This window comes from Lissotriton vulgaris, chromosome 3_1 (assembly GCF_964263255.1).
Source record: "Lissotriton vulgaris chromosome 3_1, aLisVul1.2, whole genome shotgun sequence".
NCBI classification, from domain to species: domain Eukaryota; kingdom Metazoa; phylum Chordata; class Amphibia; order Caudata; family Salamandridae; genus Lissotriton; species Lissotriton vulgaris.
Genome location: NC_141689.1, coordinates 591,789,923 through 591,802,740, shown reverse-complemented (window position 1 = coordinate 591,802,740; position 12,818 = coordinate 591,789,923).

Sequence of the window (12,818 nt, the reverse complement as noted above, 5' to 3'; positions counted from 1 at the left end):
CACCAGCTGTGGGACGTGTCCTCCCACCACGACCCTCACACCACTCCTTACCCTAACTGCATGGACATTGCCTGGCATTCCATGCACTGACAGCTCCTGTCCTCCTTCATTGTTAGCAGGGCTGGTATTTCCTGCCAAAGCCAGATTGGGCTGTCTTGCTGTTCTCCCAGGGTGTTGTTGTCTGGCCGTGTTTGTGGGGATCTGTGTCGTCTGGATGTCAATGGATGTTGCAGGAGTGGTTGTTGGTGCTGCTGATCGTACAGGTGCCGCATGCTGACCCACACCGGAGGTGCCAGGTTGGTTCTCATCCCCCGAGGAGGTGTGAGTGTCATCCCCGCTGGAAGTCTCAGTGTCGGAGGTTGTGCTGGAGCTGCTGGTGGACTCGGAGTCTTCTCCAGATGATGCCCTCTGTTCTGGAGTGCCTGTGGGTAGTAGAGAGACACAATGTTAATTATGTATTTTCAGATGTTATGGTGTCATACACAGACAAATGTGTAGATGCTGTGGAAAATGTAGCGTTTCATTCTTATTTCTACTCATCAATCGTCACAGACACTGAGATATTTGTAAATTGAACATTGAAATTTTGGAAACATGTACTTTACTGAGCATGTCCAGCTCTGTGCATCAGTGTGCACGTATTGTTATCCTTGACTGTACGTAGTAATTGTTTGTCAATAGGCACACCGCGCATGAGCCAGTTGTGTTATTTGACACATCAGTGTTTTCACTATGACATACATACTGTAAAAAATCTGATGTTTAGCTGGATTTGTGCATCTGTGCTTCCCTTTGTGAATCCTTGTCCCTGTTACATTGCAGATGACATGCAAACTCACTCTCCTGAATACGTGTCAGCTTTTGCAGATTTTGCTTGGATAAATGTGTTAATGTGAACAATAAATGACATCACATGTGTACGCGTTTCTTCCGACAAATGCATTGTTACATGGCAGTCCATTGAAACACGGGTAATTACATTGACTTGCTGTAGGGGAGTCACTAACATGAGTTGTTGTATTATGTGATAAAAGTATGATCTGACATTCCCTATTGTTGCCCACACTGGACTTGTAATGGTAAATAGTATAGGTTTGTACTCCCCCGCAGAGTCGACAGCAAGTTTGTGTGATGTCTTGCTTTGTGATGTTCTGCTATTTCACAACATGGTAGTTGTTATTCCTGTGTAGGTTTAGCATTGTTTGTAAACATGTGCAATGTGAGGAGACAGATTTGTGTTGATATTTCTCATCACTTTGCACACATGTGAAAATCTTGCTGTAGTACTTTGTTGATGCATACTTTTGCACATGATCTCTTCATTTACATTCTACTTGTTCTCCATGGACAGAGAAGTTTCCCAAGGATGGTCATTTACCTTTTCATGGACAGAGCTGTGAGGTACAGTGTGTTGAGTGCTTGAGTTAGGCTGTGTTGAATTCTACCCCACTTTCCAATGGCAAACAGATCAGCTTACTCATCATTGTCAGAGGATCAATGACAGTGAGGGTGGTAGTTTTCAAGGATGCTGACACAGCTGACTGATGTTGAGTTACAATGCAAAATACAAAAATGCCTTGTGCACATGACACAACGCAAGAGTGTCAGCCATCTTGCATTGCACCTCAAAATCTACTGTCTGTGGGAATTGTCCCTGATGTGTGTTTATCCTTGTGTGTTTTGTGTTATGTGGTGTGAATTCCAATTAGCGTGTGTCCTGTCCTACATACGTATTTGTATCATGCACATTGAGGGCACGTGTGAATGTTCTTTACCCGTCAGTGTGTGGAATGTACAGTTAAGATTATGTTGTGTAGTTGTATGAGTAGGCCAAGGACTGGCAGTTCATTTTTACAAAATTCAAACATATTGGCCCTGTGTAGCCATCTTGACAGCGCATTTGTATTCACTCTCCGGGACAGCATAGTGACTGGTGTGTTCTTGTGGGACAGGGGGTGGGTGGGACTAGTGTGTGCTGGTGGCAGTAGTCTTTGCTTCCACTCCTCCACCCACCCAGGACAAATGGGCCAGAAGGTTCCAGGGTTCCATGACAGTGTGTACAGAGTCATATTCAAGAGGTCTGACAGTGGTGCCTGCAGTCATGCTGTACACGACTGCCGACAGGGCATTGTATTCCCCACACCGATGGCCAGTGTCAGCAATCTTGACAGGGCATTTGCATTCCCTCTCTGGGACAGCATAGTGACAGGTGTGTTCTTGTGGGACAGGCGGTGGGTGGACTAGTGTGTGCTGGTGGCAGTAGTCTTTGCTTCCACTCCTCCACCCACCCAGGACAAATGGGCCAGCAGATTCCAGGGTTCCATGACAGTGTGTACAAAGTTACATTCAAGATTGGTTGTTGTGGGGTCTGTGGCTGTGTATTTGTGGTGAATTTAGACTATTTGTACATGTACTCACCAGGTTCTGGGATTCCAGCTAGACCACTTATGGCCTCCTGTGGAAGGAGGTCCTGCACCTTCACCTCCCAGGTAGTGAAATGCAGCGGTTTATGACGTCCATCGCCAGTCTTGGTGCTCATGGCACGTTCTCTGGCAATGAGTCTCTTTACCCTCCTGCGAACGTCATAATACCGGTTCCGGATATCCTCATTTGTGCGCAAGGTAGGTGAATGGGCATTCACCTTGGTGACAATCCTCTCCTACATCTTGTTCTCTGGGACTGGGAGGTCTGTTGGGTCAAGCTGCCAAATACCTGTGGCTCTTCTCGGATGATTTAATCTATCAACACTTCCAACTCGTTAGCTCAGAACTGTGGATTCTTCTTGGGGGGCATGGTGATGGGTGTTGGTGCAGATGTGTGTGTGTATGTGAAGGTGAGGGTGAGTGTGTGAGTGGAGGTGTGTTTCTTTGGAGCTACTTGTGTGGAGGTTGTTTGGTGGATGTGTTGTGTGTGTTGGTGGTGGCTAGATGAGTTGTCTGTAGTGGTATGGTCTACTTGCATGTCTGTCGAAGTAGCAAATGATGTTGGGAAGTTTTGGCTCCCTTTATAAAGGTTTGGGTTGTGGTTGTCTCTAATTAATTGAAATTGTTTTGGAGGTGACAGTGCATTTTTTGGTAGTGTTTTTTTTGTTTTCATTGTATGATTTTTTCACTTTTTGTAAGTTGTTTTGATAGCACCTGATGCATGTTCTTGTTTAAATTGTTTTGGACGAGTCTGTTCCATTCATACTGGGCTATGTGGCATTGTTCGCGTCCGAGTCTGTCGGGTCGTGTTGATGCTTGGCTATGTGGCATTGTTCACGTCCGAGTCTGTCGGGTCGCGTTGATGCTTGGCTAAGTAGCATCATTCGCGTCCGAGTCTGTCGGGCCACGTTGATGCTTGGGTGTGTGGCATCGTTCGCGTCCAAGTCTTTCGGGTCGCGTGGATGCTTGGCTATGTGGCATAGTTTGCGTCTGAGTCTGTCGGGTCGCGTTGATGCTTGGCTATGTAGCATCGTTTGTGTCCGAGTCTGTCGGGTCATGTAGAAGCTTGGCTATGTGGCATCATTCGCGTACGTGTCTGTGGCATCATATTGGCACTTGGCTATCTCGAATCTTGCGCTTACAAATTTATTGCGTCAGGCTCCTTTCCTGCTGACTCGGGTGTATAATTAAATTTCCGGCCGAAAGTAAACAGTAACTAGCCACCAGTTAAAAAGGTAAAAAGACAACATCATGAAATCAAACAATGGGATAGCGTACAGCAACAGCACAACTGACATTACTCATGTTATTGGATGCAACATCCTTTAGGCAAAATACAGGAACTAAGAAGCTGCTTGGATGTTATCCAGGGTTCTAGACTGACCAGTTGAATGTTATGCACTTTTCTTACATAATTGAAAATATTTAGCAATCCTATTATACAGAACACAATGAAAAAAATTAATAGATATTTTGTGGCTAACAGTCTTTAAAAGTAAAAGTGTTTTTGAGGTATGCAAAATACATATTAAATTGTGGCAGAAGTTATACAGAAAGAGTTTGTAGGAAACATATTTATGGGACTGGTCTCAGAATGAAAGAGAAGGAGGGTTAATTATTTATAAAGCATGAAAAGCAAGTGTGGATGAAAATTTGTATAGCCAACGCATCAAGATTTCTATTAAGGACACGGAGGCGAGGAATATGCTTATCATTTCTTTACTACTAATTTCAGCAGCCAATCTCAATAAAGTAAAACACAAACTACATTATCCATGTTTCCCTGTACCTTCCATGTCACATGCTCCAATCATATATGAGCTACCCATGTAACTATGGAAGTCACCATTTTGTGTCCTCTTTCTTTGTTAGATAAGTCCACAAGAACAGAATATTCCAAAGGGAAACAGGGTAAAAGTAACCAAAGATCCATACAGCCCAACGTGGACTTAAAACTTCCAGTTGATCCAACAGGGATGTATATCACCAACCACAGCCTGTGACTGAACTCTGCAATGAGATTAAAATTGCAGCGAATCAACACGCCATATATAACTGCTCTCAAGGGAATGAATTCCAAGGCAGAGTGCACCTCACAGTTGTTTTGGGCATTTCGCTGAAATAGAGAGAGATCCCCAAAGTAAAATCTGGCATCATAAATATAAAGCATAGTTTATTGCCAAAAATCATCAGGTGGAAGAAAAATGACAGAAACAACTCAATTTTGTATCCACATTAGTTATAACAGTACACTTTTAACAATTGAATTATAGTTCAAACACAATTGCATCTAAAGGGTAAGCCTCACCTCCATGTACTCAATGCAATTGGAAATTCTTGATGTGTCAGCTAGTAATACTCGTAAGTCAAATACCCTCTTACAGGAAATCAGACATAATAACATTGTGAGCTTGGCCCGAAAGCTGTTTGCACAACAAGTATTTGTTTGCGGGCCATTGCTCCAAGTATTATTATTATTATTTAAAAAAATAAAATGAACCCTGCGTGTGCCACAAGCTTGTGGAGCGCTTTGCAACTATTACCTACCAAGTGGGTTTCTTGTAGGAGTACTAGATCTGGTGATTTTCTCTTAAGGTACTGCAGAACCACTCCCCTCTTTATCTTACTACCCAGGCCATTGACATACCAGGTCAATATTGATAACCTCCTTTCTTTGGAGTCTGTCATGTCCTGCTAATTGAAAAGAGCAAACGGAAGGAGAAGTGCTGCGTCCCCGTTGGTGGCCTAAATGACCGGCCTCTATGCGAGAAGTGTGACACTATAACAGTATTCGCTGAGTCTCTCCTGGTCCAACTCCCAAGATACATTAACGATAACAGTGGTATAGCATTGACATGTGGCGAAAGCAAGTTCAATGGTACGTTCTGTGCATTGCTCCAAGAGTTAGACAACAACATTCACATCCCAAATGGGTGTATACTTGGGTCCCGGAGGGTTGAACATACAATACCTTTTTTCCATTTGCAGACTACAGGGTGTTCATCTAATAGTTTACCCTCTACTGGGAAGTGTCCTGGAGAAATTGCTGTTCTGAAGTTATGAACTGTTCGGTATGCTAAACCGGAAGATGCTAGTTCTCATAGACATTGTATTACTATACAATGTTGTGCCCCCACGGGATCAACACTCCATGTGTTACACCAAGCACACCATCCCCTCCGAGCTAAAGAATATATTTTATGGGTGTTATCTGGCCAGGCCTGCCTGGTGAAGGATGCAGCTTGTTGCAAAATGCCTTGGGTATACCATCTTTGCCTGAAACAATCCAAGCCATCAGCTTGAGTTGACCTGATAGATTCAATTGGTGAGGAATACTTTCCAGGTCTAGGAGGAGATACGGATGAACTGGGAGTAGAACTGGAGGTGCACTCACTAGAATTAGAGCTACTGGGAAGCAAGGTTGCACTCCCCAGTAAGGTGTCACCAAAATGATTTCTGCTCCTGGTCAACTGATCTGTGACAGGACACTGGGAATCATCAGGAATGGGGGAAAGGCATAGCCTTGAAACTGATCCTAGTCCTGGATAAATGCATTTGTCGTCTGGGCATCCGGATCTGGGAGCAAGCTCAAAAAATGTGTCAGTTGCCGATTGAGTCATGATGCGAACAGATCTATTTTGCAAGGGCCCCGCAATCTGTTCAGAGCTTGGAAAACGGAGTGATTCAGTTTCAAGTCGCTGACATCTCGTAAGTGTCTGGAGTTCCAGTCGGCTATGGTGTTCCTCTTGCCTGGGTAGATGCTCCACTATGAGGTAGATGCAATGATCAGGTCAGAAGTGACAGAAGTCCTTGGCAATCTCTGCTAGTAGACGGGACTTCGTCCCCCCGAGCTTGTTGACGTAGCGGACTGCTGAGATGTTTTCCTGTCTCAGTAAGATATAATAGTCCGTCTTTATCGGGGAGAGACTCCTGATAGCGAAAGAGCCTGCCAGGAGTCCTAGGCAATTTATGTGGAGCCTGAGCTCCACCTCTGACCACCGACCCTCTTTCGACATCGTCCCGCACCTCACTCTCCAAACCAACGGGCTTGCATCCAATTTGATCTCTATTTCTGGTGAGGTGCCGAAAATGGCTCGACCATTCCAAGATTCCATGTGGTCCAACCACCATGTTATCTCTGTCCTGGCTTTTCCCATCAGTGGGGCTTGTTCTGTGTAAGATAGACCCTTTCATAAGTGTTGGCTTTTTTTTATCTCTGAAGGGCTCTGTAATGGGGGGGTCCTGGAAAAATGGCTTGTATCGATGACAGTGCGTGCGGCCAGAGAGCGAGGAGAACCAGGGGGCGGTCCGAGTGCCGGACCGGGAGAGGCTGGAGTGGTGCGCATTTTCGGACATCTGGCCCCGGCAGTAGTGGTGAGCGGCCCTCCCCCCCCCCCCCCCCCCCCCCCCTCCGCCTACCAGTGCGGGCAGAAGGTGTCGCGTGGATGCTTGGCTATGTGGCATCGTTTGCGTCTGAGTCTGTCGGGTCGCGTTGATGCTTGGCTATGCAGCATCGTTTGTGTCCGAGTCTGTCGGGTCATGTAGAAGCTTGGCTATGTGGCATCATTCGCGTACGTGTCTGTGGCATCATATTGGCACTTGGCTATCTCGAATCTTGCGCTTACAAATTTATTGCGTCAGGCTCCTTTCCTGCTGACTCGGGTGTATAATTAAATTTCCGGCCGAAAGTAAACAGTAACTAGCCACCAGTTAAAAAGGTAAAAAGACAACATCATGAAATCAAACAATGGGATAGCGTACAGCAACAGCACAACTGACATTACTCATGTTATTGGATGCAACATCCTTTAGGCAAAATACAGGAACTAAGAAGCTGCTTGGATGTTATCCAGGGTTCTAGACTGACCAGTTGAATGTTATGCACTTTTCTTACATAATTGAAAATATTTAGCAATCCTATTATACAGAACACAATGAAAAAAATTAATAGATATTTTGTGGCTAACAGTCTTTAAAAGTAAAAGTGTTTTTGAGGTATGCAAAATACATATTAAATTGTGGCAGAAGTTATACAGAAAGAGTTTGTAGGAAACATATTTATGGGACTGGTCTCAGAATGAAAGAGAAGGAGGGTTAATTATTTATAAAGCATGAAAAGCAAGTGTGGATGAAAATTTGTATAGCCAACGCATCAAGATTTCTATTAAGGACACGGAGGCGAGGAATATGCTTATCATTTCTTTACTACTAATTTCAGCAGCCAATCTCAATAAAGTAAAACACAAACTACATTATCCATGTTTCCCTGTACCTTCCATGTCACATGCTCCAATCATATATGAGCTACCCATGTAACTATGGAAGTCACCATTTTGTGTCCTCTTTCTTTGTTAGATAAGTCCACAATAACAGAATATTCCAAAGGGAAACAGGGTAAAAGTAACCAAAGATCCATACAGCCCAACGTGGACTTAAAACTTCCAGTTGATCCAACAGGGATGTATATCACCAACCACAGCCTGTGACTGAACTCTGCAATGAGATTAAAATTGCAGCGAATCAACACGCCATATATAACTGCTCTCAAGGGAATAAATTCCAAGGCAGAGTGCACCTCACAGTTGTTTTGGGCATTTCGCTGAAATAGAGAGAGATCCCCAAAGTAAAATCTGGCATCATAAATATAAAGCATAGTTTATTGCCAAAAATCATCAGGTGGAAGAAAAATGACAGAAACAACTCAATTTTGTATCCACATTAGTTATAACAGTACACTTTTAACAATTGAATTATAGTTCAAACACAATTGCATCTAAAGGGTGAGCCTCACCTCCATGTACTCAATGCAATTGTAAATTCTTGATGTGTCAGCTAGTAATACTCGTAAGTCAAATACCCTCTTACAGGAAATCAGACATAATAACATTGTGAGCTTGGCCCAAAAGCTGTTTGCACAACAAGTATTTGTTTGCGGGCCATTGCTCCAAGTATTATTATTATTATTTAAAAAAATAAAATGAACCCTGCGTGTGCCACAAGCTTGTGGAGCGCTTTGCAACTATTACCTACCAATTGGGTTTCTTGTAGGAGTACTAGATCTGGTGATTTTCTCTTAAGGTACTGCAGAACCACTCCCCTCTTTATCTTACTACCCAGGCCATTGACATACCAGGTCAATATTGATAACCTCCTTTCTTTGGAGTCTGCCATGTCCTGCTAATTGAAAAGAGCAAACGGAAGGAGAAGTGCTGCGTCCCCGTTGGTGGCCTAAATGACCGGCCTCTATGCGAGAAGTGTGACACTATAACAGTATTCGCTGAGTCTCTCCTGGTCCAACTCCCAAGATACATTAACGATAACAGTGGTATAGCATTGACATGTGGCGAAAGCAAGTTCAATGGTACGTTCTGTGCATTGCTCCAAGAATTAGACAACAACATTCACATCCCAAATGGGTGTATACTTGGGTCCCGGAGGGTTGAACATACAATACCTTTTTTCCATTAGCAGACTACAGGGTGTTCATCTAATAGTTTACCCTCTACTGGGAAGTGTCCTGGAGAAATTGCTGTTCTGAAGTTATGAACTGTTCGGTATGCTAAACCGGAAGATGCTAGTTCTCATAGACATTGTATTACTATACAATGTTGTGCCCCCACGGGATCAACACTCCATGTGTTACACCAAGCACACCATCCCCTCCGAGCTAAAGAATATATTTTATGGGTGTTATCTGGCCAGGCCTGCCTGGTGAAGGATGCAGCTTGTTGCAAAATGCCTTGGGTATACCATCTTTGCCTGAAACAATCCAAGCCATCAGCTTGAGTTGACCTGATAGATTCAATTGGTGAGGAATACTTTCCAGGTCTAGGAGGAGATACGGATGAACTGGGAGTAGAACTGGAGGTGCACTCACTAGAATTAGAGCTACTGGGAAGCAAGGTTGCACTCCCCAGTAAGGTGTCACCAAAATGATTTCTGCTCCTGGTCAACTGATCTGTGACAGGACATGGGGAATCATCAGGAATGGGGGAAAGGCATAGCCTTGAAACTGATCCTAGTCCTGGATAAATGCATTTGTCGTCTGGGCATCCGGATCTGGGAGCAAGCTCAAAAAATGTGTCAGTTGCCGATTGAGTCATGATGCGAACAGATCTATTTTGCAAGGGCCCCGCAATCTGTTCAGAGCTTGGAAAACTGAGTGATTCAGTTTCAAGTCGCTGACATCTCGTAAGTGTCTGGAGTTCCAGTCGGCTATGGTGTTCCTCTTGCCTGGGTAGATGCTCCACTATGAGGTAGATGCAATGATCAGGTCAGAAGTGACAGAAGTCCTTGGCAATCTCTGCTAGTAGACGGGACTTCGTCCCCCCGAGCTTGTTGACGTAGCGGACTGCTGAGATGTTTTCCTGTCTCAGTAAGATATAATAGTCCGTCTTTATCGGGGAGAGACTCCTGATAGCGAAAGAGCCTGCCAGGAGTCCTAGGCAATTTATGTGGAGCCTGAGCTCCACCTCTGACCACCGACCCTCTTTCGACATCGTCCCGCACCTCACTCTCCAAACCAACGGGCTCGCATCCAATTTGATCTCTATTTCTGGCGAGGTGCCGAAAATGGCTCGACCATTCCAAGATTCCATGTGGTCCAACCACCATGTTATCTCTGTCCTGGCTTTTCCCATCAGTGGGGCTTGTTCTGTGTAAGATAGACCCTTTCATAAGTGTTGGCTTTTTTTATCTCTGAAGGGCTCTGTAATGGGGGTTCCTGGAAAAATGGCTTGTATCGATGACAGTGCGTGCGGCCAGAGAGCGAGGAGAACCAGGGGGCGGTCCGAGCGCCGGACCGGGAGAGGCTGGAGTGGTGCGCATTTTCGGGCATCTGGCCCCGGCAGTAGTAGTGAGCGGCCCTCCCCACCCCCCCCCCTCCGCCTACCAGTGCGGGCAGAAGGTGTTGGCTATTCGCCGCGGCCCTGTAGGTGGCCATCAGAGACTGAGCTGGATCCCGGCTCTCCTGGACGAGGCGCAGGGGTGTCCGGGGTTTTGGAGTGTGAGGGCCAGGAGGCTACAGAAGCTGAGCGGGTGGAATCCCATCGGATCTGCGTCAGCTGCAGCTGTGCCCCGAGGGGGACCGGAGAATAGCCGGTGCTGGGCTTGCAGCGTCGGACACCTGTTCGCCGCGACGGCATTGCGCCTCCCGCTTCGGTCCACGAGCAGTCGTGTATGACAAAATTCTGGCCCTCCGCCTGCATACGGGTCGAAGGACACCTCACGGCCCCCAGTGCACCGGGACCGAACGACTACCTGGCGAAGTACCTGTGCCCCTCCCCCACCTCCCTCCCTTCAGCGGTGGAGGCATCGACAGCTTTAAGTCCCCCAACTTACATATATAATAGAGACGCCCCGCAAACTATTGACCAACTTATATAAACTTGCGATGGCACACAGGGAGCAACAGTTCACCACGGCTCGTCTGGCCTGGCAAAGGGATCTGCAGGTTCCAGTAGACGATGACATGTGGCGCTATTGCTGCGTCAACACTAAGCGTATTTCTTTAAAAGGTAGGCACCGGCTGATTCACTTCAAATTTCTCAACAGAGTGTATTATACCCCAGAACGGCTGCATAGGTACGGTCTCCGCGACACGACGGAATGTGAAAGGTGCTGTGCGCCACAGGTGGATTTTGTTTAACTAGTGTGGCTGTGCCCGGGTGTGCGACCATACTGGGTTGCCATTTTCGCTGAGATTAGCAAGATAGTTGAGGTTGAATTGGTCCCTGACCCTGCGCTGGCACTGCTAGGACACTTTAGGAAACTGCTGGTTGCCGTTTGTAGATTAGTAGATATGGGGATGCTTATGGCCAGGCGGAGGGTTGCACTTTGCTGGATGAGAGGCCCGGTACCCACACCCAAGCGCTGGGCTCATGACATGCTATATTGCTGCACGCAGTCGGAGCACTACAGTGAGTTGCTCCCCCCCTTGAGCCGCCCGAAAAACTTCTGGGGATTGTGTCAGACCTATATCAGCGGTAGGGCCGACGTTGACGCCCCGGAGGAGGACTGCAGGACAACAGCTAGATCCCCTGTTCCCTCGAGGGACTCGGAACCACTGAGCAGGGGGTCTCCGACGGCACCTTGCGTTGGGATCGCCCCAGCTGCCTCTCTCCCTCTGTAAGTTGTCTTGGGGGGGAGTTCTTGGATGCTGTGTCGGATACTGTACTGGGAACCTTCGGGGTTTGCTGTGATCACCCCAATAGTGGGGCCTTGTGACTGAGTGATGCGGGGGTGCCTCACACAGGGGGAGGGGGGAATGTCATGGGCAGATTGTTTTACTTTTGCTGTATGGATCTCCTTTTGTTTTGTTGTTGCCCGCTGCCTGCCCTAAATTGGGATGTTGGCTTCATGGCTGTGTCGAAATCTGTGTAGAGTATTGATAACTGTGGATTCGATTTGGTAGGCTGTGTGTGTTTGTTTGGGGGGGTTAATTGATTGTAATGTTCTTTGTATGCGAAAACTCAATAAGCAAGTTAAAAATAAATGAACCCTTTGGGGTTTGGAATTGTCAGGCATATTGCCCCTTTGGCTAGGAGAGTTTAAATATAAAAACTTGTTGTGTTTGGGAAAAATACGTTTGTCTTGGGGGGCAGACTGAGTTGGAGATTCGTAAAATTCCAGTTTGAAGCCCTGAATGGTCTCCAGTACACATGGGTTCATGGATATGAATTTACAATTGTTGTGAATAGCGACACTCTTCCTCCCAATATCTCTTCCGTGAAGGGAATAACTTATACCAGTATATCTTGTGTCCTGTATTGCATTCTACTGTCTGTGTCTGGCTCTGCGGCAGAATCTGGGGGGCCACCTCTGGGTTGAGTGGGATAGAAGGGGGATCTGGTTGGTCTCCATCCCAACCACCTTTGTCGCAGGCATAGTAGCCTTGTTGAGAGCTTTGGTGGGTTCCACAGCCTGGCGCACCCTTCATGGCACCCGGCCCTGACAAAAAGTCCTCTCCAAAATATAATTTTTATCGACATTTGGCCCTGGTATATAGTAGAGTTGGTGGCACAAAACCTGGAGAGCCCCTGAATAAAAGGCTGTCAGCCATTGGGCTGGCTTCCAAATTGGATAGAACATTGAGTTTATGATCTAATCTCATCAGGATGGATCTCTGGCACTCTGTAGAGATGGTGCAGTTGGTGTTCCCTAACATGCAGACTGCTCGCTGAGCCCACCCAATCAGACCATCAGTATTTACTGGGGAGTTGGACTCTTTGGCTTAGTATGCTAAGTCTAAGATCTTAGTCAAGGTACCTGTCAGGTTAAGTAGTTTATCTTGGTACATCCAAAATAAGCGTTCCGGGCCCTTTTACGGATCCCTTGAGTATTTTTTCATAAAAGTGACCATGAAGGGATCTACTGCTGGCGTTTTGCAACCTCACC